Raw genomic sequence first — 8,647 nt, 5'->3', positions numbered from 1 at the left:
GAGGTACGAAAGTACTGTTCGAGATATCCTGACTGAGTATGCATGTATTATATGACTGCATGATTTATATGCCATGATATTATGCTGCATTCATTTGCCTCTTGCTGTATCTCCTTCGAGATGTCTGTTAGTAGGGTTGTACCCTATCCTGTTAGTGGATGGACTTCCATCGATTTGGGTCCGGCGTTTCCACGGTTATCTCGGTATGGGAGCCACCTTCTGAAGCGACGGCACAACGTGCTACATACCAGGGCCCGGTCTGTCTCTGTTATCTGATCCTTGACCTCGAGTCTATAGGGAGTTCACTTTGCATGCATGTATACTCATACTCTCGCACTGAGCGTTTTATGCTCACGTCTCGTACTCTGTATTTTCTGGACACCCTATTCCATGGGGCAGGTTTGCGATTGGACGAGGAGGGTGGATCCAGGAGGGGCTAGTCAGTGGTTGGCCAGCTGGAGCTTCGTCTAAGTTTTATTACTATTGTTTGGGTTTATACAGCTATTCGATTTGGTTGTATATTATCGGATAAATCACAGATTCCTTTACTTGGGATTGTATAATGTTATTGGTTTCCGCAGTTTTATTCTGATATCTGTTTTAATTAAGTTAATTGCATGCATAAGTTCTGTTTAGTAGGTGATCCGGGTAAGGGTCGCTACACTGCCAAATGATACTACTATCATTAAAGTGTTCTAAAAGCCTTAACTAAGCTATTGCATACTCCTAAATATTTATAGGAAGCAAAAGCTATACCTTCGTCCGTCGTTAGCCCTTTGATGTCGATGCCTCCAGAACTTGGGCACAACTCCGCTACGACTACCGAACGCCTCGACGACCTCCGGACCAAGCCTAAGAAGACTAGAACAGCTCCAAAAGGACTAGAATGGAAAGGAGAACTCGGAATTGGCAAATGAAAGTGAAGCCTCGGCCTTCTATTTATAGACAACGATCGGAACTTCCGATCCTTGATCGGAACGTCCGAACCTTGATCGGAACGTCCGATCCTGCGATCGGAGCTTTCGAAGATCCTGATCTGCCACGTGTCAAAATATCACTTGTTGTCTCCGGATAGGGGTGATCGGAGCTTCCGGTCCTGATCGGAGCTTCCGATCTTGCCACACATCATGCCTGACGTAATATCGATCGGAGCTTCCGATCCTGTTCGGAGCTTCCGATCCTGATCGGAGCTTCCGAACTCACCTTCGGAGCTTCCTAACTCTACCCAAGTTATTATGATTAATTCCTTAATTACTGATTTTGGTTACGGGTTACTACATTCTCCCCCACTTAAGATATTTCGTCCTCGAAATCAGATCTTAAGTACCGAATGCAAATACAGAAATCAGAAACATTCTTTATTCAAATCAAATGTTTACAGAGTTTGAAACTGAATACAACTTAAAGAATGAAATCAAAACAACTCATGATGGTCTTTACGCATCCTGTCCTCAAGTTCCCAAGTAGCTTCCTCAGTGCCTCGGCGCTGCCACTGAACTAAAACCAAAGGAATGACTTTGTTCCGTAAAACCTTATCCTTATAATCCAGGATACGAAGAGGTTTCTCAACATAAGTCAAATCCTTGTCTACCTGAACCTCAGACCGCTGCAGAATATGAGATTCATCTGCCACATACCGTCGCTACAGAGATACGTGGAACACGTCGTGAATACTGGATAGATGCGGTGGCAAAGCTAGTCGATAAGCCAAATCGCCAATGCTCTCCAAGATCTCAAACGGACCGATAAATCTGGGAGACAACTTGCCCTTAAGGCCAAATCTGAAATCTTGCGGAAAGGTGACACTCTCAGAAACACTTTCTCCCCGACCTCGAACTGCAAGGGCCTACGCTTGATATTAGCATAGCTGGCCTGACGATCCTGTGCAGTCTTAATCCATTTCTTGATTTGATCAACAATGTCTATCGCCTGCTGGATAAACTCCGGTCCCTCAGCCTATCTCTCCCCCACTTCTTCCCAGAAGAGTGGAGTACGACAACGTCGCCCATACAACGCCTCAAAAGGTGCCATCCCAATACTAGTATGATAGCTGTTGTTGTAAGAGAACTCGATCAACGGCAAATGATCCTGCCAGGATGAACCAAAGTCCATGACGCACGCTCTAAGCATATCCTCCAAAGTACGGATAGTGCGCTCTGACTGACCATCAGTCTCTGGATGATAGGCTGTACTCAAACTGAGAGTAGTACCCATCGCACGCTGAACACTCCCCTAGAATCTAGACGTAAACCTGGGGTCCCGATCGCTGACAATGCTCACAGGCACTCCATGAAGTCGAACGATCTCCTGAATGTACATCCGTGCCATGCGATCCAAAGAGTACTCTCGGCTATAGGCAATGAAATGCGCTGACTTGGTGAGTCGGTCCACCACAACCCAGATAGCATCACAGTTCCTCGGGGATACCGGCAAATGGGTCACAAAGTCCATTGTGATAAACTCCCATTTCCATTCAGGAATAGGCAGACTGTGAAGCAATCCTCCAGGTCGTCGATGCTCTGCCTTGACCTGTTGACATACCAAACATCTCGAAACAAACTGATAAACACTTTGTTTCATTCCCTTCCACCAGAAACGAGTACGTAGATCCTTGTACATCTTGTTTCTCCCAGGATGAATACTCAACTTAGTGCGATGCGCCTGAGACAAAATCTCCTCTCGCAACTCTTCATCCTGCGGAATCACAAGCCTACCAGACAAACACAGAAAGCCATCTGACTGATAATGAAATCCAGGCGAGCTACCCTCGTTAGCTAGACGAGCTAAACACTGGGTCTTCGAATCAGACATCTGAGCATCTCGGATCCGCGAATACAAGGTTGGCTCAGATAATATTGCAAACATCTGGATACTCTGCATACCTTTCTTATGCTTGATGGTATAACCTGAAGTACAACAATCACTGATCGCACTAGACATCGAACAAGTCTGAAGTGCGGATAGTCGCACCTTGAGACTCAAAGCATCAGCGGTGAGATTAGCAGCCCCCGGATGGTACTTAATCTCGCAATCATAGTCTTTAAGCAAGTCCATCCAACGTCTCTGCCTCATGTTCAACTCCACCTGAGTGAACAAATACTTGAGACTCTTATGGTCGGTGAAGATCTCAAATTTCTCGCCATACAGATAATGACGCCAGATCTTCAAAGCGAACACAATGGCTGCTAACTCCAAATCATGGACTGGGTAGTTGTCCTCGTGAAGCTTCAGCTGTCTAGAAGCGTATGCGATCACATGCCCATTCTGAGTCAGGACACAACCTAACCCCTGAAGAGAAGCATCCGTGTATACCACATACCCTCCAGATCCTGACGGTAATGCCAACACCGGCGCAGAAGTCAACCGCCGTCGAAGCTCACAGAAATTCTCCACACACTCAGAAGACCACTCAAAATCCACACCCTTGCGGGTAAGCTGCGTCAACGGTCGAGCTAACTGAGAGAAGTTCAGAATGAAGCGACGATAATACACTGCTAGACCCAGAAAACTACGGATCTCAGCAACTGTCGTCGGACGCGACCAATTAAGTACCGCTTCAATCTTGCTTGGATCAACAGAAATCCCCTCCCTGGATATGATATGGCCAAGAAAGACCACTCTATCCATCCAAAACTGACACTTACTCAGCTTAGCGTACAACTGCTCATCTCGAAGATTCTGCAGTACCAACCGCAAGTGAGAGACATGCTCTTCCGTATTACGCGAATACACCAAGATGTCGTCAATGAATACCACGAAAAACTTGTCCAAATACTCCCTGAAGACACGGTTCATCAAATCCATGAATATAGCCAGCGCATTAGTCAAACCAAATGGCATCACTAGGAACTCGTAATGCCCATAGCGAGTACGGAATGCAGTATTGGCTACGTCCTGATCACGGACTCTCAACTGATGATACACAGATCTCATGTCAATCTTGGAGTAAACTGATGTGCCCTGCAGCTGGTCAAACAAGTCATCAATACGAGGTAACGGATACTTGTTCTTCACAGTGACTCGATTCAGCTGCCTATAGTCAATTCACAGCCGCATCGACCCATCCTTCTTCTTCACGAAGAGAACAGGAGCTCCCCAAGAAGATACACTAGGACGAATGTACCCCTTGTCCAAAAGATCCTGTAGCTGATTCTTCAACTCACGCATCTCTGACGGAGCCAGACAATACGGTGCTCTAGAAATAGGCGAGGTACCCGGTATCAACTCTATGCCAAACTCGACTTCCCTAGAAGGAGGAAAACTCGGAATCTCATCAGGAAACATATCTGGAAATTCATCCACAACAGGAATGCTCTCTATCCCAATACTCTCAGCGGACAAATCAACTGCATAGATAAGGTAGCCTTCCCCGCCAGACTCTAGAGATCGACAGGCTCTCAAAGCTGATACCAAAGGCATCGGGGGTCGCGCTCCCTCACCATAGAAAAACCAGCTCTCACTCCCCTCCGGATGAAAGCGTACTAATCTCTGATAGCAGTCCACTGAAGCTCGATAGATAGTCAACATATCTATTCCTAGAATGCAATCAAAATCGTCCATCGCCAGGACCATGAGATTCACTAACAGAATGTTCCCTTCGAACTCTAAAGGGCAACCCATCACTAGACGCTTAGCCAAAGCAGATTGGCCCGTCGGAGTAGAAACAGACATCACTACATCTAGTGCAATGCATGGTAACTTATGCCTCTTAACAAAACGTGCAGAAATGAAGGAATGAGATGCACCAGTGTCAATAAGTACAAGAGCAGGTATACCATAAAACAAAAATGTACCTGCGATAATTTCTCATTCTCCACCACAGCCTGATCATGTCTCATGGCAAACACCTGGCCAGAAGCTCGTGGCCTCAAATGAGAACTCCCAGCAGACTGTCCTTGCGACCTCTGCTGTACGGTGGCCTGAGAACCCGATCCTGAACCAGTTCCAGAACCGCCTCCCCCAGAAAGTGGACAATCTCTCTGGATATGACCAGTCTCTACACAATGGAAACAAGCTCCAGAAGCTCTGCGGCACTTGTCGGATGGATGGTTCTTCCCATAGTGATCACACTTGTCCTTCTTACCGAAATGGACAACACCTCCAGAACCAGAGAAAGAAGAAGATCCAGACTTTTTAAAAGTTTGGGCATGGGGACCCAAAGAACTAGCAGGCCTCGACTGAGGGAAAGACCTTTTCCGCTGAATGCTGTCCTCCGCCTGGTGACAACGGCTCACCAAACCCTCGTAGGACATGTCGTCGCCAACCGCCACACGGTCATGGATCTCAGGGGTAAGGCCCTGAAGAAACAGATTATACTTCATCTCTGAGCTATCAGCAATCTCGGGGCAATAGGATAGCAGATCAAAGAACCTCTGCTGATACTCATCGATAGACATGGCTCCCTGTCGCAGACTCAGTAGCTCGCCTGCCTTTGACTAACGGAGTGCAGGAGGAAAATACCGCTTTTGGAAAGCTGTGCGGAACTCGGCCCAGGTGGCCACTCCTCTCGCCGCAACAAAAGGTGCAGAAGTAAACCTCCACCACCTGCGCGCACGCCCATCTAGAAGATAGCCAAAGGTCTCCACCTTCTGCTCCTCGGTGCATTGGAAAGTCTGAAAAGTCATCTCCATGCGGTCTAACCAGTTCTCCGCATCCTCCGGAGACTTACCTCCAACTAAGGGTTTAGGACCCATAGCTAAGAATCGATGCACAGTGAAACGCTCGTCGTCATGATGACGATGACGCCGTTCTCGACGAGGCTCCCGGTCGGCATCACCCCAACGCCCACCAACACTGCCATGAGAACTCCGGTCGTCATTATTTTCCATCTACAAAAATACCTCAAGATGAGACTAAATCCCAAGAATTCTTTTGCATGCTCTGATACCATAAATGTAGTGACCCTTACCCGGATCACCTACTAAACAGAACTTATGCATGCAATTAACTTAATTAAACAGATATCAGAATAAAACTGCGAAAACCAAAAATAATATACAATCCCAAGTAAAGGAATCTGTAATTTATCCAATAATATACAACCAAATCGAATAGCTGTATAAACCCAAACAACAGTAATAAAACCTAGACGAAGCTCCAGCTGTCCAACCACTGACTAGCCCTTCCTGGATCCACCCTCCTCGTCCAATCGCAAACCTGCCCCATGGAATAGGGTGTCCAGAAAATACAGAGTACGAGACGTGAGCATAAAACGCTCAGTGCGAGAGTATGAGTATACATGCATGCAAAGTGAACTCCCTATATACTCGAGGTCAAGGATCAGATAACAGAGACAGACCGGACCCTGGTATGTAGCACGCTGTGCCGTCGCTTCAGGAGGTGGCTCCCATACCGAGATAATCGTGGATACGCTGGACCCAAATCGATGGAAGTCCAGAGATACAGCAAGATGCAAATGAATGCAGCATAATATCATGGCATATAAATCATGCAGTCACATAATACATGCATACTCAGTCAGGATATCTCGAACAGTACTTTTGTACCTCAAAACGGTGCAAGCTCTACCAACTCTAGGTCCACGCCTATAGTCTGCTCTACACTGCCAAATGATACTACTATCATTAAAGTGCTCTAAAAGCCTTAACTAAGCTATTGCATACTCCTAAATATTTATAGGAAGCAAAAGCTATACCTTCGTCCGTCGTTAGCCCTTTGATGTCGATGCCTCCAGAACATGGGCACAACTCCGCTACGACTACCGAATGCCTCGCCGACCTTCGGACCAAGCCTAAGAAGACTAGAACAGCTCCAAAAGGACTAGAATGGAAAGGAGAACTCGGAATTGGCAAATGAAAGTGAAGCATCGGCCTTCTATTTATAGACAACGATTGGAACTTCCGATCCTTGATCGGAACGTCCGAACCTTGATCGGAACGTCCGATCCTGCCATCGGAGCTTCCGAAGATCCTGATCTGCCACATGTCAAAATATCACTTGTTGTCTTCGGATAGGGGTGATCGGAGCTTCCGGTCCTGATCGGAGCTTCCGATCTTGCCACACGTCATGCCTGACGTAATATCGATCGGAGCTTCCGATCCTGTTCGGAGCTTCCGATCCTGATCGGAGCTTCCGAACTCATCTTCGGAGCTTCCGGACTCTACCCAAGTTATTATGATTAATTCCTTAATTACTGATTTTGGTTACGGGTTACTACACCCGGCTTGCATTAGAGTTTGGCGGGGAAGGTTACCTTATTTACGCCATCGATGCATCCTTGGAGGGACCAGACATCCAGGAGATACCCGTAGTCCGTTAGTTTCCCGATGTGTTTTCGGAGGAGATTCCAGGCTTACCACCAGTGAGGGAGATCGAGTTTGGCAACGAGTTACTGCCAGGGACAACACCGATTTCTAGAGCTCCGTATCGATTAGCACCCACTGAGATGAGAGAGCTTCAGAAGTAGATTCAGGTTCTTCTTGATAAGGGCAACATTTGGCCTAGTGTTTTACCGTGGGGAGCCCCAGTCCTTTTTGTTAAGAAGAAACATGGGTCGATGCGTCTTTGCATAGACTATCGACAACTTAACTAAGCGATGGTGAAGAATAAGTTTCCCCTTCCGCGGATAATAATTTGTTCGATCATTTACAGGGTAGTTCTGTTTATTCAAAGATTGATCTGCGGTCGAGATATCATCAGTTGAGGGTTAGAGAGGAGGATATCTCCAAGACAACATTTCGTACGCGGTATGGTCACTACGAGTTCTTAGTAATGCCGTTTGGGTTGATCAATGCTCCAGCAGCCTTCATGGATTTGATGAACTAAGTATTTCGCGATTTTTTTGGATAAGTTCGTGGTAGTGTTCATCGATGATATCATGGTGTATTTGAAAGAGTGGGTGCCCGGTGAGCCAACTTGTGGCTAAGGGCTTTGATGACTCTTTGTATAAACAATCTTTTGTTTAATATAATTTACACTTTTATTAATGGCAATGACTTTATCTTTCTTCATATTGTTATATTGTGATATACTATTGTTGTTTTGATAAAGACCTTGAATATACTATAGTGTATGTAAGATGTGGTAGAACATGGGGATGTTTATCATGAAACACATCTTATAGTCACTGTATATTCTAAACTGTTCCTAGTCGATTGAGCCGTCCGATAATAAGGATAAGGATCGCTCGAGTATGAGACTAGCATTTGCGATGCAGAGTACCACGTTTCATTGGTAGGGAACATAGAGATGTTCGAAGCATGCAAATGGATATTCATATGATGAATGATCGAACTACCCTATCCGGACTTTCCAAGTGGTTATCACTTATCGAGTGGATAAAGTCCGCGGTTTTGGTTGTACACCATTAGTCCTTACTACTTGAGACATCATTGAGACTCTATATGCTAGTACTGTTGTAGTGACCCTTACCCGGATCACCTACTAAACAGAACTTAGGCATGCAATTAATTTAATAAAACAGATATCAGAATAAAACTGCGGAAACCAATAACATTATACAATCCCAAGTAAAGGAATCTGTAATTATCCAATATTATACAACCAAATCGAATAGCTGTATAAACCCAAACAACAGTAATAAAACCTAGACGAAGCTCCTGCGGGCCAACCACTGACTAGCCCCTCCTGGATCCACCCTCCTCGTCCAATCGCAAACCTGCCCCAT

The sequence above is a fragment of the Henckelia pumila genome, chromosome 1, assembly GCF_033568475.1.
Source record: "Henckelia pumila isolate YLH828 chromosome 1, ASM3356847v2, whole genome shotgun sequence".
In the NCBI taxonomy this organism is placed as follows: domain Eukaryota; kingdom Viridiplantae; phylum Streptophyta; class Magnoliopsida; order Lamiales; family Gesneriaceae; genus Henckelia; species Henckelia pumila.
The sequence above is the reverse complement of the archived record's forward strand: the minus strand, read 5'-3'. Positions refer to the sequence as shown.